This window comes from Leucopleurus acutus, assembly GCF_964270905.1.
Source record: "Leucopleurus acutus genome assembly, chromosome: 18".
NCBI lineage: Eukaryota > Metazoa > Chordata > Mammalia > Artiodactyla > Delphinidae > Leucopleurus > Leucopleurus acutus.
The window spans coordinates 65,929,490-65,955,468 of record NC_139160.1 but is presented as its reverse complement, the minus strand read 5'-3'; the positions used below and the strand labels follow the sequence as shown (position 1 = coordinate 65,955,468).

Below are 25,979 nucleotides of genomic sequence, written 5' to 3'. Positions count from 1 at the left end.
CCTTTGTGAGGAGGAACTCACGGCTAAAACTGAACTCATGCCTGCCCAGGCTGCCAGGAATTGCTTGTTTGTGTTCTATTTAACCGTTTAGTGAATTCTGCTAACAGTACGTGCAAATGAGAGAGAAGTTTTCCCGAAGCAAACCCCTTTTGTTGCTACCCCCAAGTAAGCACCGTTGGAAAAGGTCTGGGTGTTCGGAGACCTGCCAACTGGAGTTTCACCCCCTGCTCTGTGTCACTTGTTCATGTGTGACCTTGGCAAGGAACTCAGCCTCCTGGGACTTTATTTTCTTTGTAGAAAGGTTTAACTGAGTTGATGTACATAAAGCTCTCAGCAGAGGGCTTGGCATATAGTAGACACTCAATAAATACTTGTTTCCTTTCAGTCCTAAAAGGTTATTGGTAAATTAAAAATGCATAAAAATACCGGTCGTCTTGTGTGTGGGCTAAAAGGGCATCTGGGCAGGGAAGACTTTCTCTGAATCCGGTTAGCGGGACCCCTGGTTCTAGGAGAGAGGGGGCCACATGCTGGACATACAGAAAAATGAAGTTCCCGAGGGCAGGGAAGGCAGACGGACATGAAACAAGATCTAAGACTGTCCACAGTTTCACTGAAGCCACCACCTGCGACAGCTGTCGTTTCTCTTAACGTCTTCACTCATAGCATGAGACTTTAAAACTAGCATGTTTAAACAAATGTGATTTTAATTGCACATAACACTTCCTCTACACTCTTCCTATTCTTTGGAGGGAATGAGGGGAGAATGAGAGCATCCTAAGGGAAATGCTGGGTTTGTCAGAGTTCCCCGAAGTAACCCGCTGAGGCTGTCAGACTCACAGGCTCCAGCTCCGACCACTGTCTAGAGGGAAAAGTCTGGCTGATTTTGAACACATATATTTGGTGGGAAAAGATATCTCTGGAGCAGATGTGGAAACAGACACACTAGCCTTCCCTGGAGGCAGTGAGCAAATCTTTTTGGGAATTGGTGAGAGTCTGTGTCCGCAGAGAAAACGGCCATCGCGGGCACGGGGCGCCATCCACAGACCTGCTGCTGTGGCCACGGAGCTGCTGGAAACTGCTGGAAGGCTCACCTTCGTGGCCTCCACCACAGCAGCTTCGGTGCAAGGCTTACAGGATAAGCCGGCTCGACCTCTGCTCCACTCTTGGGCCCGGGAAGCCTGGGAAGGCCTCCTGGATGGAGGAAGCCGGTCCTGGCCCTCAGCCCCACAGAGCCTCCTTTAGAATCATCTCAGACCCGGAGGCCCACCGCCGTCTACGTTCACGCCAGCAAAGCCTCCAGGGCAAGCAACAAGCATCATCTTCCTCCGGGAGGAATGCACAATCTCGGACCCCGCTCCTCATCTACCGAATCAAGACCTACAGTTTGAATTCGACCCCCAGTGGTCTGCCGTGCACACGAAAGTGTGAGGGGTGCTGTTCTGGCCTGCTCACTGTAGGTATGGGGGTACTTTCTCATTTCCTTCGGAGTAGTCCTTACAGCTGGGTTCAGCTGACGCCTGCTAGAGCCAGCAATGAACGAGCCCTAGGTCTTTGACAACAGGTCAAAGGCCTGTTCCTAGGTCTCTGACAACAGCAAGATCTCCAATCACTCTGGAATGACTGCCCTAACCACTTACACCCTCAAAATGTATATTTTGAGATGCAGATGCATACATCTTGATCAACAATTATTGTTGGTTTTAAATGCTTTCTTTTGGTTATTAGTGAAGAGTTACTTTTTAAAGAGTCAAATATCTATATCTGTATCTACATGAAAGATCCAGGTAGGAAGTTCTCCTTATCCGCCGATACTCTGTGGCTCTCACCATGGCATTGAGTTGATATTGGCCTCCACGAGGACCACGGGCTGAGCACTCATGTCAGAGAGGGTAAGCCCCGGCAGAACGATGCAGCACAGGAGCCGTGGAGGCCGTGGTATGGTGCGCAACAGTCTTGGTTACTTATTTTTTGATTGACAGTTTTGCTCCTTTGTGGGTATTCGTTTTCCTGATTCCTTGCTAGCTCTTATTCTCTCTGGGCCCGGGCAGTCTTCCCCAAGGCTCATCCTTGGTCATCTCCCCATCTCCATTTATGTTCCCTTCTTCTTGGAGGCAGTAAGCACTCCTGGCCTCGACAATGGCTTCAACACAGGTGTGTCTCAGTTTACATTTGCAGCCTGGTGCCTAAGCTGTTCTCCATTTCTTGTTGTCAGATGTCTACGGATGACCCACTTCGATGACCCATCGTTAGCTAAAACACCATTACCAGGACTCAAAACTCAAAACTCATCCTCCCTCCCTCCCCTGACCCCATTCCCATGATGGGCCCCTTTTTCCATCTACCCCTATTTTCTGTTAGGGTCCCACAGATATTTCTCCTGCTAGAAACTCCAGTGTCACTTTGGCTCTTCTGAGCTCTCACTAGCCTCTATTATTTTTCCTTCAAGACACCTTTTAGATTTGCCCTTATCTCCTCCATCCTCACTCGGCCATTCTAAGCCAACTCCTTCCCACACAACGCCTGAAATACTGCAAAAGTTTTCCGGCCAGTGGCATCACTTGTTACAAATTTTCTAACCTCTAACCTGACCTCACAAGTTCAATTCAATCCTTATAAAGCATTAGACGTGATGCTGTAGGTAACAAATTAAACTCTTCCACATGGCTCTTTAGTTCTCCCATATTCGCACTCCCCCACTCTGTCTAAACTTATTTCCACACTGAAAAAATGCTTCTTTTCCAGCATTTAATCCCTATTCTTCAAAGTTCCACACTGGCCCCTACATTACATCATGCTGTTCCTCCCTTCTAGAGATAATCTTCCTTCCTCTATTTTTGACTATTGTCCTCTCCAAACTTTTTAGATCATATATCCCCATCAGAAAAATACTTTCATGCAGGAACAACCATTATAAGGTTAGTTACTTATTTATAAATGTTATACTTGCATAACAATACTAATATGCTACATACATTATCACACATGTGAAACGTGACATTTTTAAAGGACGGGTTAAATAACATATAAGATGTAATTTCAACTATTTCCTTTCCTCACGGAGATGATGGCCTTGCCCTAGGCTTGGGGTGTAAACATCCCATTGTAGAAACACTGATCTAGAGACAGTACATCCATAGAGAGCTAGAGGAAGTACCTCTTCCTCTTCGAAGCCTTATCTAGTACTCCAACCCAAAGGAGTTCCACTTTCCTGAACTCCCAGAGCATTGAAAACTACAAGCAGTAAATCACTGACATAATATATACTTCACCAATACTTTTAAGTTGATTAGGGGAAGCTCGTATCTCGGATGCCCGAAATAGATAGATTTTTTAAAAGTAATTCAATATCTTAATCAAAAACATACTGTCTTCCCAAAATTGCTTGGGTTGAGCTCTAGTCCAGTATGCAACATCCATTGCAAGAAAACTCCAAGTCAGGCTGCAGTGTCATTTCATTTAAAGACTGTTTGATCTCATTGAATATCATATGCACAGATTCCCACAGTTTTGAGGACCAGCTTTTCCGCCGTTTGGCTAGTGAGATTTTTAACACATTGCTTAACCTCACTCAAGTTGGGTTTTTATTTAATTTATCAGATGGGGACACATAGGGGGCTTTGTGGCCATTAAAAGAGACGATAAGCATAAAAACAGAAATGATATATGAAGTAAGATGCTAGTGTTATTACATTCAGTATTTATGTATCATAATGTAAACTCTATAAAGCCCATCTGAGATTTCTAAAAGAATCGGCCTCCTACCTTCACCTTGAGCTTTCTTTCTGCAAATAAATTATTTTTATTTCCTCTCTTTTATTTGCTCAGCTGAAAACATGGTGCTGCCTCCCTATAGGAGTTGGAGGTATGATCGGGCCTGAGTTTAAATCCTGGCTCTGCCAGATACCAGCTGTGGGATCACGGGTGTGTTCCGGAAACTTTCAGAACTTCTATTGGCCAGCGTTAACTTTGTGGGGAAAACATTAACTTCATGAAGTTCTTTTAAGGTTCAAAATACACAAGATATGTGTGTTAAGCACCTAGTTTATAACACATGCGACTAAAATATTAATTTCTGCCCTAACCCCTTTAACAGGCTTAAGAGAACTCAGTGAGGTGCTCTAATGGGCAAATGGACTACTTTGAATTTTGGGTTCATTGTTGACTACAGTTTTTCCCTGACCTGTGAGCTTTTTACAACCATTTACGAATGTTATGTTCTAGAAGCACCTCCTTGCCAGTCATAGCCAGACTCACGTTGCCACTGTGTGCCTGGGTTGGGGCATGAAACTAGTGTAGGTTTTGTCTCCTAATGACTTCTGAGCAGTCAGAGCTGGGAAAGCGAAGCCAACCAACCTCTCCTGCTCTGCTGCCACATCCGGTCTGCCTCCTGTACTAGTTTTGAAGTGGAGTTGTCCAAGAAAGCATCTGGGGACAGGAGAAGGTGACACGCATACTTGTAACCAGGAGCACTTGTGTCTCCTGGCTTTCTAAATTCAAATCCAACACTGAAAAAAATCAATGAATAAAAGTTTTTAAAATCCGGTTTACAACTCATCTCCGCCAGAAGCTTTACCTAGGACATCCTCACAGGCATGCTCTAACCTTAGGCTCCCAGTTTTTAACCCACTGTTTGAACTGTTAATTGAGATAAAGTCTGTGAAAGCCCTCTGTAGAGGGTACAGAACTATACATATGCTAATTTCCTTCTGATGGCATTTGTGTGCTGAGCTGCCCTTATCTTGTTTGTGAGTATCCCCAGCTAGTGTGGATTGCAAACTGCTCAGGCCCAGGGACCTGCAGCGTCTTCCATGCCTCCTGCCTCCTTCTGCTGTCTTCTGAGATGGCTCACTCCCCCAGAGCTCTTCTCTGGCAACCAGCTCGCCTCGATGCTCCTAGACCTTAGAACCTGCCCATCTGCCTGCCAGGACCCATCGCTGAAAAGAATTCTTGAGGCCCCCTTACCCCCTCAGTCTCCTCTCCCAGCTCTTCCCAAACTTGTGGCTTGTCTGTGCCCAGAGAACACACATTAATTTTGATGTCAGGGTGAAAAACAAAGCAAAACAAAAACTTTGTGTTTATAAAGGGAAATAGATTGTTTTAAAAGTAACTGTGCTTTTAAAAAAGAGTTGTGTGTGGGGGTGGTGGTGGAGCTTAACCCTCCAGGGTCGGGAATCAGGTTTCCTTGCTGGGATGGGGACGGTGAGATCTCAGCCACCCCGAGGCTCAGAAGTGTGGGAGAGGGTCTAGGATTTCCTTTTGCTGATTGATGGCTAAGATCCTTTTGGACGATGCACCCATATTCCCCAGTCATTTCGGGGCTGTCTCTCAGCTTGCTGAGATGGGGGGACGCTCTCCACAGCCTCATAGTTTGGATTTGTGGAGGCAGCATTTCTCATACGTCTGTTGCTGATCGTACATCATTATATGTTATTTAAACAGTATTATGCTGAGAAATACAGTAGAGGTGAAGAAATTAGAGTTAAAACTCAAAATTCCTTCTCTTACACCTCCCCCAAACACCAAAACTGTCTCAAACCTACAATTAATGTTTGATGGTTAACAATGTTAAATTAATGTTAGCCAATAAAGTTATTACTAAAGTCTTTGAAACTTACAATTCCGCATTGTTTCTTTCTGTCCTACATTTTGCACATACTCAAAGTTAGCTATTAGGTAATTGACTTGTTCTAACCAAATGGCAAAAGCCAGGGGAGCCAAGAGGTGTTTAATAAACACTTGTTGACTGATTGATGGACTATACCGACCTAGGATCTCGGAGACAATGCAGTCTTTGTCAGAGCACTAAGGTAAATCAGTGGGTCCACTTTTATGACCAAGCGTTTCTGCCATATTGAGGGGAGAAGGCCAGCCGAAAACTTATCCATCAGCACTGTGGCTCCGGATCACAGAAGAAACCCTATGGCCTCGCCTCTCACACCTATGTTCACTCTCAGCAACAGAGCGGGGACCAGCTTCAGCTCAACGAGGCCGAGCAATTGGAGGCATGGCCTGATGTAGACCAGCCATGACGCCACCTTGAGCCCCTTACTATGAATATTATCACAGCTGCAACTAAGAGTTTGTGCACATTAAACAAAACAAAACAAAACAACAAAAAACAACTGAGCTGAGTAAAAATCTGGAGGTAAAACACAGTACTGCAACTAATTTACAAAGCCCAGCTAAGTCGTCCTGCATCGTTCTTCTGAAATAAAGCAAAGCATGAAGTACCAAGTTCCTTGCTCCACCCGGCAGGGGACATCTGTGCCCATCTGGTTCCTTCCAGAAAGTATGCCTGGGCACATGACATCTTTACTTCTCTTCACAGCCACTTCCTCTCTTTCTTTGCTGGGCCTTCAGGTTGGGCCTCAGGCAGGTTTTATGAGAGGAGCTAAGTGTCCTGCCCCTGTGCTGCTCTACCCCCGGGCTTCCGTGCTCACCTGGCCTGCCTTTGGACCTACAGCTTTCTCGTGACTTTGCTCCGGGGTGACATTGATGCCTCACACCTCCCTATCTTTCCATAACGCCCCTCGCCCCCCTGCCCACCTGCTCCCCAGAGATGCCAGCTTTCTCTGCCTGACACGGCAGTCACAACTGTTTCTGACCTACCAGCTCTCCTGTGCAGCTGTACCTGGAGCTACTCAAGACCCCAAACTATGTTTTCACAACCAACAGGTCCTGCAGGTGTCCCACCTCTTCGTTAATCAGAATCCTTTGCCACTTGCCACGTGGCCAGCCTCCTTCTATGTTGATAATATGTTTTGTCATCTTGGAAAATGTAAACAAATCAGTAGGCCTTCCCATTTTTTTTTTTTTCTTATTGACGTCTCGTTGACATACAATACCCAGCTTTTCTCGTTACCGGTAGGAAAGTGCAGGAAGAAAGGAAGAGAAAACGCATGCAAGCCTGAACCTTATCGGTCTCCCATAAGGAAATCCCTCAAACTCAACCTCTGAATCCGCTTCTCCCAATTCTTGCTTGGAAGCGTGAGTACCTGATCTTGAATCTCTGTGGCACTCCCCGAGCGGGACTGGCCATGTGATATTGATTTGTGTTTACCATAGCAACAGCAAATTAAAACAACTAGCAGGGAGAAGGCAGGCTGTTAACCAGTAACACTGCACAACCAGTAGATTTCACAAGCGTATTTGTCTCCTTTCCTCTCATTCTCTCTCTCATTCACTCCACTTGCACACATGTAATACCAAAGTCAAAGAAAAAAGCACTAAATGCTTCGGGCACTGCAAGGCCTGTGTCTGAAGGGTCTGGTTTGCACAGTTTCTAGTATATTGCACAAGATCCACGGAGAAAATGCACACAGCAATGCTCTGATTTCCTTGGAAATTGTATGCGTTGGTCTAAGGATAAATAGCCCTAGAAAACGTACATGAACATGAAGTAGATTGAAGGGTTCTGTATATATGACTATATATCTTAACACCCTAAGGCATTTGCCAGTTTCGTTAATAGGGAGGTTTTATCCCTTTGTACTTTAACTAGCTCACTGTGTCAACAGACAAACAACTTTTTTTTGTTTTTTGGATGCAAGGTCAAGACCTCTCAAAATGCTAGAAGTATGAAGGAAAGTGTAGCAAGTATTCGATTCTATTAAGAGAGAGAAAAATTGAGATGGGTGCTTGATCGAGGCTACACAACACAGGCAGTCCTGAAGAGGATGCAGACAAGGACTGGGAACTCCCGAGAACTCCAAGCTGTTCTAACGGAAATTCTTTCTGAAAAGCCTCCTTATTAAAAACTAACCATCCCCTGATCGCGACGACCGAGGTTGCCACTTGTGACACGGGATGAACAGCCTGCAGTACTGGACTGCCCTTCCTTGGGTCCATCCGCACGAGGACACGGTGCTCTTTCTATCAGAGCGGCCGTTCCCACCATCACGACCAGCCGCGAACTCGGTGGCATAACCTGGGTCCTAAAAAGTGGCTCTGGGGGAGCTAGGAATGGGGCCACGGGGACTGTTTGCCCAGGGGGGCAGTGCTGGGCTGCACTGAGGGGAAGTGGGACCAGAAGCAGAGCCGTGCTCTACTCCCTGCCGCTTCCAGTCAGCACAGCCAGGGTCCTGCAGAAAAACCGCCCTGACCTGCCCGACATGAGGAAGCAGGTAGGAGAAGATGCCCTATTTCTGCTGGAGGTCGGTTTAGGGTTTAGAAAGGACGGGAATATGAAGACCTAACTCAAGACCTGCCAAGTGACAGTTAGAACGTTCCTAGCCAGGACATAAAAAAATATTCCTCTCCACGAGCTTGAATAAAAAACACACAGCAGAAATAGTTGGGAGATGACGTCAGAAGTTCTGGGCTAGTGTCCTGCACTTCTCCTTGAAAGTAAAAACAGTGGGTCTGGAAGAATCTACGTGGCATTGCCCTTATTTAAATGAGTACTTCTACGGCTTCTTCCAAAACAGGCAAGCTAGCTGAAGAAACTTCATCTTATGTACAGGTTATAGAACCTCTTTATCTTTTTACTTTATTATCCTCAAAATGCACATATTACTCAATTAACAAATATCTTTCCACTTAACCTTTGTCTTTTCAAAGGCCAGTGATGTTTCTTGAACAACATTCACGGTGGTGATGGTTACGCAAGTCAGATTTTTTTTTTCTTTGCTTCAGTGCTTGCTAACTATTCTAAAAATGTTACACATTTATTGTAAACATATGCTTCTGAGGCCTAACAAAAAAGCACAGTTTCCTCATGCCTGGCAGAAATTTAAAACGGAAAAGGGCAGAAAGAATTCTTTAACAAATATATCCTTTCCTTCTCTTGGGCCAAGTGTGTTAAAAATAAATCTTCTCCATCATTTCTCACTGCTGCTTCTCGGCTAGAAAGTTGATATGGTTCGGCACAGTGAAAACACAGCCTTAAAAGCTAGCCTGCCCTCATTAAATTATTCTGCTGGCTGTGTGTTCTCATTAAAAATGCATAAAGATCAGATAATTGCAGTAAGCATTATTAACCCAGCTTTACTTTTGAATATAATGGTTCCACTTTTAAGCTGGAAACAAAGGCTCAGACATGCCAGAAAAAGAAATGTAAACATTGAACTACAGTATCAAAAACTTGTCAGAAAGCTACCTCTTGCTGGCTTGTTAAAAATGTCCTTTTGAAACTCAGTTAAAGCCGTGGCATTGGAGAGCTAGGTAGGTCCCTAATTTCCAATAAGTAGACGTATTTTTTGGGCTAAACGTCCAATTGATAATTATTTACCGTGAAGTTTTTTTTTCTTTTTCTTAATTACGAGTCTGTTTTCAAATAACAGGATCGACGTAAACTTTATTGATTCGGGAGCTAACTACGACAGTATGAACATTTTCTAGAACAAGAAAATAACAATGCTCCCAAGAATTCAAATGGTTTTTGTTGAGTAATCAATGGATCTATTCTTTGAATAAAAACTCGTTTTATGCCTCACCCCAAACAGGCAGCACAGATTCACGCTTTGCCATTTCTCTTTCTCGAATCAAAATGTTACGTAAAACTCCAGGGTCCCCCCTGCAAGTATTACATTTGAACTAGTGGAATCCGGTTTCCCTGGCTTCCCTAAGCAACATACACGGAATGCAGCATACTGCAGCAAACTCTTTAAACATTCAGGAAAAAAAAAAAAAAAAAAAAAAAAAGAAGGGGGGGATGATTTCCCTACCTTGTTTAGCTCTGCCTCTCCTTTCCTTTTACAGTAACCCCAGGAACATCTGGCAAAATCAAGCGGCCGAGGCTTCTCCGCTGCATCATGAGGAAGAAATTTCCATGTAAATAGTTCTCATTCCCTGTTTATTGTACTCTGAGAGCCGTCTGCCGTATCTGGAAAATTTTGCCTTCAGATGATGAAGCAAAGACAGTCTAAACTCTGTTGCTGTAAGCTGCAGCCCTTCCTTCCGACAAATCCCTCCCAGCTGTGAGCAGCCAATCCCCAGCAAGTTCGTCAGCCCTACTCGTCTGAAACTGGCCCTAATAGGATGACTGACACAGCAACACAGCACTTGCAGTGTGTGAAAACAGTGCATCCATACTGATGAAAGAGGAATTTCCCTCTCAGAAGAAAGCAATCAGAGCACCAAGACAAAGTGGCACATAATTGGCAGAGCAGAGAGAGGGGTAGCTCCGGAAAACACCCTTTAAGACAGCCAGCCCAAAGCTTGTGGCTGCATTGTCGATACTTTGGAAAACAGAAAACTCTGCAGATTTAGGAAAAATCCAGGTTGTACATGAAACTGAAGTCGTTACCCCATTGGACAAAGCATTATATTTTTTTAAAAGGAAAACAATTCGATGTCTGCCATGGAAATTAATATACCTTACAAAACGTTTGCATATGATTTCCATTAGTGAGGAAGGATGTGTTAGCCCAAGTGCATAGTCAAAGTCAAAACATGCTTATATCCCTCGCACAGTTTTCCTGTATAACATCTGTTACTGCAGTGGTTACTGCAGCCCATATATCTTTCCTCTTAAGTTTTCAGACTCCCCAGGACTTCAATTAAGGAATTCTGAACAATAAAATTGATATCTGTACTTTACCTTTTGTGCTCTTGGCAAGATCCCCTGAGAGGATTAGGTATGCCTTAACCTAACCTTAGCTTCCTTGGTTACCACTTGATAAATACTGTGCATTGGTCCATATTGTCATTAATGAAGCAAACAGCACAGGAGGATGTTTACTGCTGAACACACGTGGCACGTGACCCAAGGGGCACCATCAGGTGCGACTCCACAAAGGATGGTCTGGAGGTGCTGAAGTTCCCTGAGATAAAGCAGAAGAGGAATGGAAAGCTTAGTAAGGGTTATTTACTTCTTTCCCAGTCAACGGTACTCCGTTTTGAAAAAGTATAAATGGCATTTAGAAAACACAAAAAAGCATACATTTTCCTTCCACTAAACACAATATTTTGAATTTTAAAAAAACTGCGTTATGATTACATGGCTAGACCAAGGTGGGAACCAAGGCCCATTCATCTGAAAGGTTGAACCCAACGCACTGTTGTTTATAAGCGACGGCTTGAGGCATCTGTAATGAAGTAACAGTTGGGGTGGAATGTAATGGTTTCTTTTGACTTTGGCAATTGCATTTAAAAATCACAATGTTTCATATGATTTGTAGGTTCTTTCTTTAATAGAATACCATACTTTATTCCCCTTGAATCTTATACTTACAATTTTTTTTCATCCCAGTGTAAATCCAAGATATACCTAACTTAGAGTCTTTCATCTACTATAATTTTTCTGGAAATTTAAATGATCTCTGTGGTCAAACACGTAAACAATTATTTTTAAATATTCTTAATATTATACTGCATGTAAATGGGATATCACAGGTTTATGAATATCCTCTCCCTGATCCCCCTCTGATTCTGACTTTAAAACTACCTTTCCCTTCATTTCAATCCTGAAATTTTAGTCTTCTTTGACTCATTCTTCTGTTTTCTTTTGTTTTAAAGGCTTTTTTTTAAAAAATTGTTTATTTTATTTATTTTTGGCTGCATTGGGTCTTTATTGCTGTGTGGGCTTTCTCTAGTTGTGGCGAGCGGGGGCTACTCTTCGTTGCGGTGCACGGTCTTCTCATTGCGGTGGCTTCTCTTGTTGTGGAGCACGGGCTCTAGGCGTGCAAGCTTCAGTAGTGGCGGCGCACAGGCTCAGTAGTTGTGGTGCACGGGCTTAGTTGCTCTGCGGCATTTGGGATCTTCCAGGATCAGGGCTCGAACCTGTGTCCCCTGTGTTGGCAGGCGGATTCTTAACCACTGTGTCACCAGGGAAGCCCATTCTTCTATTTTCATTCAATGAAACTAAATCTGGTTGATTTTTTTCCTTCTAGCTGGTTCACAAATCTGACCTATTACCTGGCTAATGCAAATGCCAATAAGCTGGCTTCTGGGACTCAAGCCTCCCATGTTCAAGCTCCCCTGTTGCCAGACAGGTTTTCCTAAGTCATGTACTGTCATGTTCCTTTCATATTCAATTCTTCTCTCTTAAAATCCAAACTACCGACTTTCAAGGCCCTTCATAATCTGGGCCCTCCCTTTCCACTCAACTTTTTCTACTGTTTTTCTAAGTGAACTTTGTGAGGGAGCCATGCCTGAGTCTCCAGGACCTGGCTCCTACAGCCAATCTTCAGACCTGACTCCCAAGAGCTTCACTGAAGAAAGTCTTATCCCACCTTTAAACCTCAGCTTGCATCCTCTTTCTTCTGCGATGGCTTCCCTGTTCACATTGTCTTCTCTGATCTCCTTTAAAGCATTCTGCACTGTTCATTTTAGCAGACCATTAAACCCTTAGCAATGAGTTGATCTTCCCATCTCAGAAGGCTAGGCTCGCATAGTATATTAAAGAAGGTAATGTATGTAAAGTGTCTACACAGTGGCTGGCACGTGATAAATGCTCACTAAATGATAGCTATTCTTATCTTAATTTCTATATTGTTCATTGCATTTAGCAAGATGCCACGCACAAACTTGCTCATTTCATGACTCCTATCTCAAGAACTGATATCATATCCATCCAATTGCACCAGCCAAGAATCTGGCAGTCATTCTTGACCCTCCTCTCCCCAACCACCATATGAAATCTATCATCAAAGCCTGTCAAGTTTAGCACCTAAATATTTTGAAATGTTTCACTCTGCTCCATCTCCACCAGCGCAACTTTGTCCAAGCTCTCAGTGTCATTCACCATGACTATTGAAATAGCCTCCTGGCTGGTGTCCTACATATATTCTTGATCCTTCCAATCCCTTTTCTGCACATCAGCCAGAATAATAATTCAGAAACAGAATTTTGAATACTCCACATACTTTTGCTATGGACTGAGTTGTGTCCCACCAAATTCATATGTTGAAGCCCTAAGCCCCCATGTGACGGCAGTTGCTGATGAGGCCTTTGGGAGGTAATTAGGTCATGAGGGTGGGGCCCACATGATGGGATTAGTGTCCTTATAAGAAAAGACACCAGGGAGAGAGATCTTTTTGCTCCCTCTCAGCTAAGTGAGGACACAGCAAGAAGGCAGCCAGGAAGAGGGCGCTCACTAGAACCCAACCATGCTGGCATGGTGATTTCAGACTTCCAGCCTCTAGAACCATGAGAAAATAAATTTCTGTTGTTTAGGCCACCCAATCTATGCGGTATTTTGTTATGGCCGCTTGAGCTGATGAACCTAACCTTTAAACATCTTTGAGTTGCTATTAGGAAGAGATGACAGTTTTCAAAATAGCCTACAAGGTCTTGTGCTACCCAGCCCCTGCCTACCTCTCTAGCCAACCAGAGGCCATTTCTTCAGGGAACCCTTCCCTAACCCCCAAGAGGAGTTCCGGTCCACCTGTTGTTTTCTCTCACAGCCCCGTACTCTCTAGAGCACTGCTTCTCAAATTTAATATGCATGTAAATCCCCCCCCCCCCAGGGATCTTGTTAACATGCACATTCTAGGGCTTCCCTGGTGGTGCAGTGGTTAGGAGTCTGCCTGCCGATGCAGGGGACACGGGTTCGTGCCCCGGTCCGGGAGGATCCCACATGCCGTGGAGCTGCTGGGCCCGTGAGCCATGGCCGCTGAGCCTGTGCGTCCGGAGCCTGTGCTCTGCAACGGGAGAGGCCGCAACAGTGAGAGGTCCGCATACCGCAAATAAAAAAAAAAAGCACATTCTATCTCAGTAGTTCTTAGGTAGATACTGAGCTTTACTAACAAGCTCCCAGGTGATGCTGATGCTGCTGGTCCATTGACTATTCTTTGAGTAGCAAGATTTTATAGATGTTGCTCATGTTATAGCACTTTTTAACAGGATATAGTGATACGTTTCTTTGGTTAATTACTTAAGATCTACCTTCTCAACCAGCTTGTCAGTGTCAGAGTCACCACTGCCTCTTCAGCGTCTAATCTAGGATGTGCCTGGCACATAAAAAAAGATTCTCAATAATAAATGTGTGTTGAATTAGTGAATTGATCAATACAATGTACTGAAGATCCAAGCTGGACTTTTTTCTTTTTCTCCTCTTCCCCTTTTGCTTTGTCGCTAATTCAAACATCCATCATCTTTTGTCTATTCTTCACCTCTCTGCCTCCAATCTTGCCCCTCACTTCTCACTCTATTCACAACACCACAGCCAAACTCATCTTTTAAAAACACAAATCTTATGGTGCCATTACCTGCACAAAGTCACTCAGTGACTCCCTATTACCTTCAGAATAAATCCCTTGCCTAAGACTTGAGTATATTCTCTCACCACTCCTCTTGAACTCACTTCCCTCCTACTTCACATCTAATATTACTAAACTAATTTTAATTTTATTTCCTAGAATGTATTATGCCCTTTCTAATTTAGAGCCTGGATTCCTTCTGCATGAAACATCTTTTATTCCTTTTATATCCATCTAACATATTTCCATCCAGCAACATTTAATGTACACATCACCTCTCCCAGGAAGCCTTCCTTGACCACCAAAGCTTCCCTGGCAATTTGACATTTTACTCTTTATAGCAATTATCACATATCAATTAGCAATTAAATATGTCTTACTTGTTTATGTACCTCACTAGTCTCTATAACAGAAGTGACCATGTCTTTCTTGCCCATCAGTTTATTCCAGTACCTAGAACATGCAGTGATATAATAGACATTTGTTAAACAGTTGTTGAATGGTTAATGGATAACTTGAAAATAGCACTAGTAATAAAGTGGCAAAGACAAATCCAGGGTTCAAGAAAAAAACTGATAATGAAGTCAAAGAGACAATGGATTTGGTCTATATATTAAAAAACATTTCTCTGGAGAAGGGAAAGGGGAAATACTACAAAAGCCAAAAAGCACATGCAGTTATGATCGTCTCCTTTGTTGGATATACCAAAGTTAGCAAGCTTACAGGCAAGAGGAAAATTAATCTTTGATGATGTTTAAAATGGAGGTGATTTCCATAGAAACAAAGCCTTCCTTCAAGTGGAAATGGATAGGTGTCCTAGAACAGATGGAAGTGTTGACTTTCCAGAAGAGATGGCTAGAAAGGAGAAGTTTGTTTACAGCAAAAAGAGAAATGAGACAGGAAGGCAAGGTGCAGATGGGCCAGGTTTGTGACAATTCAGTCTCTGGGTGCATTCCTCTCTCAATAAAATATCTCTACCCTACACTTCCCCACCTAGTTCTTTAGTAGATACTATTTTTTATTTTCCTCTAGTTATTTTATGTATAAATCCTATTGGAAGTTCTTTGAGGGCACAGATCATGCATTTAAGTCCTTTTGCATCCTCTACACTGCCTAGCATGGAGCAATGCTGAATTAATTTTGGTTGGTGGATTTTTATTTATGAATCTGAAGAAAATTTGCATGCTTAGAAGGGACTGGTAGTTTTTTTTTTAATACATGGATTGTCAAAAATGCAGTAGGAAATAGAAAATTTGTTTTATAATCATTAGAAAAAAAGTTATAGCGTTTTCAATCAAATTTATTACAAAAAGTTCAACTGGTTCCTAAATTTTCTCTGTAGGTCCAGGGGCAGCAGACCTGGGGAAAAATTAAGACTAACATTTCTGGGTTAAAACAAAATAAATTGCATAAAGCATATAAATAAAATACTGTCTGAGAAATCCTTTGCATAGACATGGCACATAGTAAATGCTCAATATATGTTAACTACGACTGTTATTACTGCTGCTGTTATCATCATCGGCATCATCATTTTTAGTTTCTAGAATTCTAGCAATATTTCACTGAGGAGTCTATGTGGTAATGAACTAAAGTAGAGATTTCCAGACTTTCTTGGTTTGTAGCAGTATTTTTTTCACCATGCTCTTAGGCCAAAAGAAACACCTAATTGTTCTATTTATTAACTAGATCCTAACAACTTAGTAAGAGTTTATGTTTTCACAAGTTTGTAGATGATTGAAAAGTTAATATAAAAAGTTTAAAAGAAAAAACAGTATTTTTATTTCATTCTTAAATAACCTTAATTAGTTATTAATAAATTGTGAGTGCCTATTGGGCACTGCCTGCAATTCTCAAAGCTTGAAATAAGAGTGAAACACTGCTCTCGTTTCCTGCTCCACATTGATTTTTGTGTTGCACTTGCTTTTCTTCTTAGCAATTGCTGAAAGTCCAACTTTGCAAAGATATATATACCATTGAAAGGAATGTAGTGTGTTTCTAATATTGGAATTGCATTACTTTGAATTAGTAGTTTGCACAGTTTCTGACAAATGCTAAATATTTCTGTGTTTCCCCTGGAAATATAAAATATTCCATGGAACCCCTGTGTGTTCACCGCAATCTTCCAGGGTGACTCATGGTTCAATTTGGGAACCATGGCACTAAGGCAAGGGTCGCGACAGGTTGGCCAACATCATTTGTTCCAGTGTTTTTTTCTGGTGTGATGGCTGCATCAGGCTTCCTGTCCTGAGGCCCAAGGGCATTTGGAGTTGCAAAGACAAGGTCAGGACATGTCCAGCCCTGAAACCGAGGTCATTTGAAAACAAGTTTCTGAGTAGTGGATGAACCTTATTATGGTCCTCAGAACTTCAGATGCTTGTGGGTCAAATAGAGAAGAACGTGATGGGACAAAGAGGATGCTGATGCTGCCAGCTGTTCACGGGGAGAACTTGCCAGTGACCATTTGCCTTTCAAAATGGTGAATTCTGAAAATAAGTGCAAAGAGGAAGAGACAATGAGTCTTTTTCCTATAATTCCTCTTCATTAAGACCACACACAACTTTTGCAGCTCATCTCCATTGTTCTTCTACGCTAGCTGGTGGATCACCATGCTTCCCTCATATTTCCTGTTGTGGCCACCATAACTTGACCCTTCACCTATAAGAAAGGGTGACTGTTCTTAGACCCTGTCTCCACCTCCTTATAGTAAAGTGGTGTGTATGACAGAGAATCCTCCAAACCTGAAATGCTAGAGGGGGCTGGCATGCTCCCCTTGTTGGATTACCTGAAAGACTTTCCCATCCATTGCCTCCTGACCATCTCCTGACTGAAGGGTCAAGCTGGACTGGGGTCTAATAGCAACTGGATGGAAGGAGATTCCATAGCACCTGTCACCTTTCATCATAATATATAATGTACTTGATATTTATTCTTTATTGTCCATTTCCTCCACTAGGATGTAGGCACCCATGGGCAGGGGGCTTTCCCTGTTTTGTTCATTGGTATAGTCCAAGCACCTACCACATACTTGACATATGGGACTGATGATAAATATTCATTAAGTAAACGAATAAAATATGAGAGGACTGAAATGTGGCACAGGGTGAGTAGGAAATTGTGCTTGAGACACAGGAAACCATCAGAGCTGGAGTGGCACTTCCTAAGGGCCTTCCAAGGGTCATTAGAGCCACATGTGTGCAAACCAGGGATGAGTCAAGACCGGCTATTGAGGATGCAACTTTGTGCCACCTGACAGCATGAGCTCTGGCAGAGTTGGGATGTCATGTTTCTTATGTTCAATGAGCAGCCCAGATCACTAGAAAGGGTCTTGAATGGAATGGGAATAACCTCCTTTCCAAAAGGCTGAGAAGTGGGTGGTGAGTTTGAGAAAAAGATCATGGTGAATTCTTGGGTGAACCTCTGTGACAGCAGGAGAACATGAGCTTGTTGACTAGAGAAGACAACTGTTGTCCTGGAGTGCCAGTATGAGCTAGTTGTGGGAAATGAAGGGTGGCATGTGTGTAAGTGCAGCTTTGATTGCAAGCTTGATTTTAAAAATAAATACAACCAGTTTTGATATAGTACAATATGACGTTCCTTGATGGAATGCTTTTCAAGGCTCTCATTCCCATCTCCATCTCTTCCAGTTTCTCCCAGGACAGCCACTCTACCTAGATTTGCTTTTTCACTCATCTGATTAGGATTTATGAAATACTTGCTATGCGTTGGTTCCAACTGAGATATGGAAGATATAAAGATAAGTAGGACCTGACCCTGAGGAGCTTGAAGAATTACACAGAGGTTCCCCAAAGCAAGATCTACGGATCTCAAGATGTTCCTGAAGAAAAGGGTCACAGACAAGTAAGTTCAGGAAATGTTGGAATAACCAGTTAAGCATGTGCTTTCATCAAAGGACTTCTCAGAGGTTTAATTCTAGGAATATGCTTTGTGAATCTCCAAGTAGTTTGTAGTTTGCCATGTTTGAAAATTTATTTTACCACAGACCCTTTTAATTAAAAAACATCTAACTAGTATGGTGTAACATCTAACTATATGGGTGATGCATTTTGGGGAACATTGGCCCAGATAAATCTTTTTTTATTTTTCTTGTCCCGTTCTTTGGGCCATGCCCATATCTGCTTACCTCATTCACCTCAACGTCTTTTATCTGATGCCAGATCTTCCTACTCTATAGAGGTCCTCAACTGTGCTGACAACTTGTGAGGCATCTACCACGTCTCCAGTGCTACTTTCTACTCATTTCTTGGGACCACAGTTACCTGGAAGCCCCTGTGGCTCCAGGACGTCTTGGCTGGACCAGACCTTCACAACCATTCTTCTTGGTCAAATCTTGGAGACCATTTGCCCAGGCTTTTCTGGCCAGCAGAGGGCCCCTGGTGGTTGTCCAGTGACCTACGGGCAGAACTACCCTTCCAAATCGTAATCCCACCTAAATTCTATGCTTCAATGAAAATACCAGTTTCTGGAAAATATGTTATTCATCTCTCTCCTCCATCAAATGTCACTCATGACAAGTGCTTCTCAGGATTTCCCATAGTCTTGGGGGCTTGGAGGGGGTAGATACAATTTATTTACGTAGTAAATATTAATATAATATTTAATATTGTTAATTAACAATACTAATATTGTAATATTGTTAAATATTTACATAGCAATTACTATGTTGAGCACAACACTATGAAATACATGCTACTATTATCCCAGACTTACCTTACAGAGGAGAAAAGTCACCTGCGTGGTTAAGGAACCTTTCCGGGGCCACACAGCGAGTCAGCGGTGGAGCCCATTTGTCCCAAGCAGGCTGGCTTCAGAGTGCATTTTCTTTGCCACTACAGTATGCTGCTCTAAAAGTAACAGAAAGAAAAGTCATACAGTAAATTAGAAGGTGTCAAGTGTTGTTACAAAAATAAAAGAAAAAGGAAAAGGAAAAGTAGGACACGGTGCAGGGAACCAGACCATCTTACAATAAGTAGGCAGGACAGGCCTCCTTGAGAAAGTGTCCCTTGAGCCGAGATTTGCAGGGTTGGGGGAGTCTGTCATGGATCCCTGGAGACACCTGCTCCAGCAGAAGATGCAAACTCCAGGGAGAACTCTGGAAGACCTTCATGTAGGAGGGACTTCTGTGTTCAACTGCTCTGGCCTTCAACTTGTCGCTGAATCCCACCCCTTGTTTCTTCATGGGTTTTCTCGGCTCTGCCCTGTTCTCTCCGTACTAATGGCATAATCCATTATTCAGTTTCGCTCAGTCCACAGCCTTAAAACGGTGTCTTCTCTCTCTCTGTCTTCTAACCCAGGACTCCCCTCACTGCCTTCCCTCTGTCGACAATCTGAAGGTGACAGATCTTTCTTTTCCCTTCTAGATGTTTCCCTATTTCTTTCCACTAAATTTAGGGTGATTCATCAAATCATCATCTCATTCAGATAATCCATTTAGATCTCAGTATATATTCTTGATCATCAAAATTTCAAACTTATATAAAGTGTTCCGAATTTTCTTTGAAGAACAGGTGGTATGTTTTGTAATAAAAATTTTGTCTTTAAGAAATAATTTGTGCAAAGAGAAAGCATCTGGCTTTGTTTCATCTGCTACAGAAAAGGGAAAATGCCATGGATAGATTCTTTACCAGAAATGGGCAATTATTTAGCCTTCCATCTGGATCAGAGAGAAAAATAGGTTCACCTTAGCAACAGCATTCTGGTGCTGATGTCATCACCTTACATCATTCCGGTCTCATGTCACTGTGTTCTTTCTCTAAAATCTCAGACCTTTAAATCTCAATGCTTTGTAGATCTCTGCACCTAAAAGGCTTAATGAGAAAGGAAGAAATAACCACATTTAAATATTCACTGAGTCACAATCCTGAACTCTGTTAGCAGGTCTCTCGTCTACAGCCAAACAAAATAAGAATTGATCCTTTTCGACTCACTCCAATTATTGCTACAGCTTTGCCTAAGATACCCTTGTATCTCCCGAGTCATGCTGATGCCCACAAGCTCCCTCTCTGTGCCCCCCAGCCCGTTGGATTGCCAGCCTCCCCAACAAGCCTGATCACTTACAAATGGAATTATTTTATTTTGCAAAGGAGCCCAGTCCTGAGGCGATTATGGTGAGATTACAATCATGGATCCTTAGGGCTGGAAGATATCTCCCTATTCATCTAGATTCTAGCCCCTTATTTGAAGGCGAGGAAACACAATGCTTGGCCTTTATGAAAGCAGAAGAGATTTTAACCCTCTGGAAGTTTGTACTTCCTCAAAATATCAGTGAGGATGCTTACAGGGTGTCATATTATGCACTGGGTGCATACTTGGCCCGCATTCCCTGCATCTCTGCCCCAGGCGCCTCCCCCTGGTCTCCTTCATACACAAAAATTCCATACACCCAACTGGCTGAATTACAGCAGCCAGAAATCCTTCCTGTACCAGAAACTGGTCTGAGACTCCTCCACTTAAGAGTTTAAATACTCACTGTGGTTTCAAAATAAATAACATTAAAAAGTTCGCAGTCGTGTAGGATCATTTAAGCTATGTTTATTTACAGTAGTAAATATTTGTATATATCTACAGGAAAAATTTGCTATCAATGAGTAGCACACTATCCACATACATGCAACACCTTGGCAAAAGCAGGTGCTCAGCTTTCAAAACCACAAGCTCTGCTACAAACAAAGACTTCCTTCATGAGTTCTCATCACGTATTAACCGTCACGTTCCAGAAGTAATTTCAAAAGTTCTCAGTTTGCTGGATCCCTGACTAAGAAGCACAGATGATATTTTTAATCTATTTTAATCTTAAAGCATAAATATTTTTAACATAATTAAGCATTTATAACTTTGCTTTATATATACTTTGAGTTACATAACATTGCTGAGCTAATAATTTGGACCATACTTTAAAAAACTCTCTATTCTCGAGATTTCACATCTAAATATAATGAGGAAACTGCCTTTTGGTTAGAAATCAACGTTTTCCTTGTAAAGGACTTTTTAACATTGAAAATAGAGAAACAAAAGATTCCCAAACTTCAAGAAAAATGTAAATTTCACCAAATGGGCAATTAGAGCATATTTTTCATACCGAATCAACTAATAAGTACTTATTGCCCTAATTATCCTGACACCCAAATACGGATTCTATCGTTCTCAGAGGAGAAAAGAGGGCTGCCTAATTTATCTTTATGTCTTCAGTATTGGAAAGATTATTATCAAGCACTCATTGTACACTCTCTTTCGAAAAGCACTTTACAATAATTTTTCACTTCATACTTGTACTCAATCTGGGAGGTCACTTTCTTTACCTTCATTTTACAAGTGGAGAAACTGAGATGCCGAAGGTTGAAGGCTTCATCCTGGGTCTCTAAAGAACCTAGTGGCTGAGGTGGGTGGTGAACCCAGATTCTGTGTAAAATTTAGGCCCTTCAGTGGCACAAACACTCAGACACAGTCTAATCCTGAAACTTGAGCAAAGATTCATGCTCACTTGCCATGTTTTAGCAGGGAGTTTGCAAGTGAAATTTTGGTGGGTTCTCTTGCTCATGAAGAGGAAAATAATAAGGAAAGGGATTGTCTTGAAAACATGAAAATATAGAGCACTTCCTGAAACGTTCTAAAGGAAATACCGAGGTTTAATTTTTAAATTCATAATTAAATTACTCAGATCATATCTTTATGGTATTTTGAATTCATTTCTTGTGTGTTTCTAGCTGCTTGGGTAGCTGTTTGATTTTACTGCCCCCAACTTTAAGAACTCTGCTTAATGGACAAACCAGATACAGGTTGACAAATCAAATAAATATTTTGTAAGAACACATTTTCAGTTAGTTTACTTAGTCGCTGAGGTTAACGTCCAGGGCCACTGTGTGTGACCAAGGAGGTTATGCGTGGCAGATCTCCAGGGCTTTATTCAGGTTGCAGTCAACATTCTGCAGTCACCATTCATAAAATATGTGCTCCCCTGGAGTTATGCGGTACACAACCTGCTCAACCGTACATGTCTGCCCGGTTAACATCTTCAGATTAAGACTGGGGTGGTAGACACTAATAGGGGCTGTTCACAGATTTACCACTTTTAGATAATCTTTGTGTTTCTCCCCTGACTCTTTTCTAGTCTTCTGTAAATCTTCTGTAAATCATTATTATTATTATATTTTTTTGCGTTACGCAGGCCTGTCACTGTTGTGGCCTCTCCCGTTGCGGAGCACAGGCTCCGGCCGTGCAGGCTTAGCGGTCATGGCTCACGGGCCTAGCCGCTCCGCGGCACGTGGGATCCTCCCGGATCGGGGCACGAACCCGTGTCCCCTGCATCTGCAGGCAGACTCTCAACCACTGCGCCACCAGGGAAGCCCTCTTGTCATTATTTTTTTCAAATCTTTCTTAAGCCCCTGACCCATATACTTCTACAACTGAGACTTCTCTACACTGCTCCTAATAGCCTAAGGACTAATAACTAGGGTTTCTAAGTCCCAGGAGATTGATAAAATAAATCCATGAATCAGCTCTTACTTCTACAGTCCTAGGAACAATCTAGTTCTGTTGTACAATCTGGGCCAGGCTGCAGCTTCCTCAAAAGGTTTGAGTTCCAGCTCTACAAAGGAATCAGCGGTATAGGGTTAGTCTCATTGCTCCACTCCCTAAGTCACAGAAACAATCCTCAGCATTGAGTTCTACATCTATTCGTGGGTGTCACCGAAGCCCAAAACCTTCCCCAGTTTTTTCCTGCTCAATACTGGTCTTGCAAGATGATCTGGGGAAATAAAAATGGATTCCTTTTTAGATTTGTTTGGGAAACACGGCACACTACATTGTCCACTTGGAGATTCACATAGTGTGTTAGCATACCAAAGGCTTTGAGAAGTCCTGCAAGAAATAAATCTGTTTAATTTTGTTTATCCCCAAGTTTACTTATTTATTTTTGGTAACTCCTATTAATAACAATAATGCACTTTGGGAAATATTAGTCTACAGAAGAACAAGTTCTACCAACATTGCTTCTCAACATGATTTAAGACTCTTCCCTGATCTCACCCTCATTGGCTAGCTAGGTTGTAGCATCCATAATAATGTGTACAGCACAACCTTGACCGTTTACAGGTTCTCCCAAGCACCTCACAGGATTTCACCATATAATGAGTTGAGCTTCGCAACAGCCTGCATACAAGAAAGAGAAGGAGGGAGCTGGGGGCCTAGGGAGACAGCAAAGTAGAGGGAAAGGAGCCACAGACAGGTGACCAAGGGAATTCAGGGAAGGTCAGCCTGTTACCTGGCCCTGTTTTATTAAACCCATTTTGCATATGGGGAAATTGAGGCTTAGAAAAGTTATATAGCTTGCATTAGCTCACGCTGTTTATTCGGTGAACAGCTTTCACCTGAACCCACGTGGCTGCCTCCAAACCCCTTGCTCTTCCATTTCATTACCTCTGGTATCATCTTACACTTGCTAATATCGCTACTGTGGAAAAGGCACCATGGTGCAGTAGTGAGTGCAGGCTCCAACCAGTCCTCAAGTCCACATCCCATCCCTCCCACTGACTGGCATGTGACTTTGCCTGGGGTTCCCTGTGCCTCCGATTCAATTCCTCATCTCTGCAATAGGGAATAGTAATCCACATGGGATTGTTGAGAGGATTAAAGGAATTGGTGTTCAGAAAATACTTTGAATACTTCCCGTCACTATTTGAGTAAACAATAGGTGCTGCCAGTTGTTTTTATTATTACTATTCACAGCTTAATTCTCAAATTTTACAAGTTTCATAGCCAAGGCTGTCAGGAACTGTCAGGAACTGCTGGGATCAAATGTAAAATAGAGTCCCTCTCTCCTTCCTCTCCCCTGAAGCTGAAGGGGGACTAAGAGGTCTTAATATGTGAAAAATCGCATACTTGTCAGGTGGACTCTATGATACCCTCAGTCACTGTGCGGTGAAGAGTGAGAGCACTGAGCATTCAACTAGAAAATAGAAAATATCCAAGTGGCTTGTGCTCCGAGGCTCAGAATTGTTATGGATCACGATTCAGACACAGGGGTGAGTTTTGCTGGGTCAAATGCTTTCTTGCTGACTCATGACTGTGGATACAGCTGAGCGAGACAAGCGGATGCTTACTGAGAGCTAAAGCTCTTCTCTAGCTACTCACTGGCGTTTATATTGATTGATCTAATAGCTTTGATCTATAATCTCGAAAATAACTCAGTTTTTTTTTTCCATACCAATGGAAATGCTATTAATACTTTCCTGACGAGGTAGACTGAGCAATTTATATGGGTTGAAAACAAAGGAAAATACATGTGAACTATTTCCAATCTTTCTCCCTTTGTGTTGTCCTCCATCATAAAGGTTGATTACATTTAGAATTAAAATTTAACATTGGCAGTGCCTTTAATACATTAATATATCTTGATGACACTTCACTGCAGCAGAGAGATGAATGTCATATTCTATTCGGGTCAGCTATGGAAATCAGCACATTAATGAGCTTTATTAAATCATCTTAGTAAAAGCTCTACTGTCTTCACTGTTTACTTAAATTCACATCCAACAAAAAACAGCTGTCACCTTCTGGCAGATCTTATTCTGAGTGAGAGTTTTCTTCTTACAAGAGGGAAATTGATATAAGTTGTAATCCAACCTAAATGTCAGATGCAGAGTCTTTTAAGAGGATACTCTGTTATCAGATGCAAGACTCATAGATCCCAACTCACTGTTACAGAAGAACATTGACAAAGGGGAGAGTTCAAGGGGAATGCTGTGCTTCCGTCATTTACTTTATATGCAGAACATTACGGAAACCACTGAACTGCTGTACAGGCAACTGCGTGGACTTGGGGTGTCAACATGTAGCACATGTGCGAGCAGGCTGACGTTGGTGGCGCTGCAGTCCCCTTCCTCCTCCTTCAGAAGAAGAGATTTCCTAAATAAGTCGATACATCATTCAACTGCTACATAATTTTAAAAGTTTTTTCAACATTCTTAAGAAAGTATAGCTTTTTTTCTTCCTTAAACAGTATATTTAAACAGTTTATGCAGATAAATGCTTCCATAATAAATGTACTTTACTTGTTCAAAGAAACAAAGCTAGGAACTCCTCATGTTGGTAATACTTCGTTAACAGTTTGAGTTGCTTCTGTGTACTTAGAATAACAAACTTGTATTCTTTTGATTTTTTTTTTTTTTTTTTTTTGGCTGTGCTGCGTGACCTGTGGGATCTTAGTTCCCCGACCAGGGATTGAACCCACGCCTTTGGCAGTAAAAGCGAGGAGTTCTAACCACTGGACCACCAAGGAATTACCAAAATTGCCTTCTTTTGAATGTATTTTGAAAAATGTTTTACATGGATGTTTTATTATTTCAGATAAGCCTTTTCCTAAGATATTTAACAACTGGTCAAGGCATTAAATCCAAGCATAGATCTTAAAACTCTCTCTGCTTAAGCTCTGCGACCCTGTAGCTCACTGCAGCCTCTACTCCACATGTGGAAAAGTAGGGCTTACTGAAGTGAGATGATTTCATGTTGTGGGCTGTAGGAGGTGGTGACATGGCAGTTCTCTTAGAAAGGGGACATCCGTCACTGCTGTGACTGTCTGGGGTAAATGAGATCCTCAGGCAGGTAGCTGAGACTCAGAAGACAGACGTAGGCAGGCAGAAGAGGGAACTGGTCTTTGCCAGTGAAAAATGAATGAGCAACACCTTGTGATGACAAGTTCTACAGTTTTTTCAGCATTTCTTTCCCTTATTTATTCATTCAATTAAACAATGACTACGTGCCAGGCAGTGTTCGAGGCACTGGCGATCCGTAAAAGAAAGCAGACACAAATATATACACGCC

The 25,979-nt window shown here is 42.3% G+C and overlaps 1 protein-coding gene across 4 annotated transcripts in view; it reads right to left on the bottom strand.

Moving 5' to 3' along the window:
- The window catches only part of MBNL2 (muscleblind like splicing regulator 2), a 152,265-nt gene extending 142,371 nt beyond the window's left edge, over nucleotides 1–9,894 (bottom strand). For all 4 annotated transcript variants that reach the window (XM_082859571.1, XM_082859570.1, XM_082859573.1 and 1 more), the window contains exon 1: nucleotides 9,666–9,894. The gene's annotated coding sequence lies outside the window, so the exon portion shown is untranslated. The remainder of the gene's footprint in view (nucleotides 1–9,665) is intronic.
- Between the last annotated feature and the right edge of the window lie 16,085 nt (nucleotides 9,895–25,979).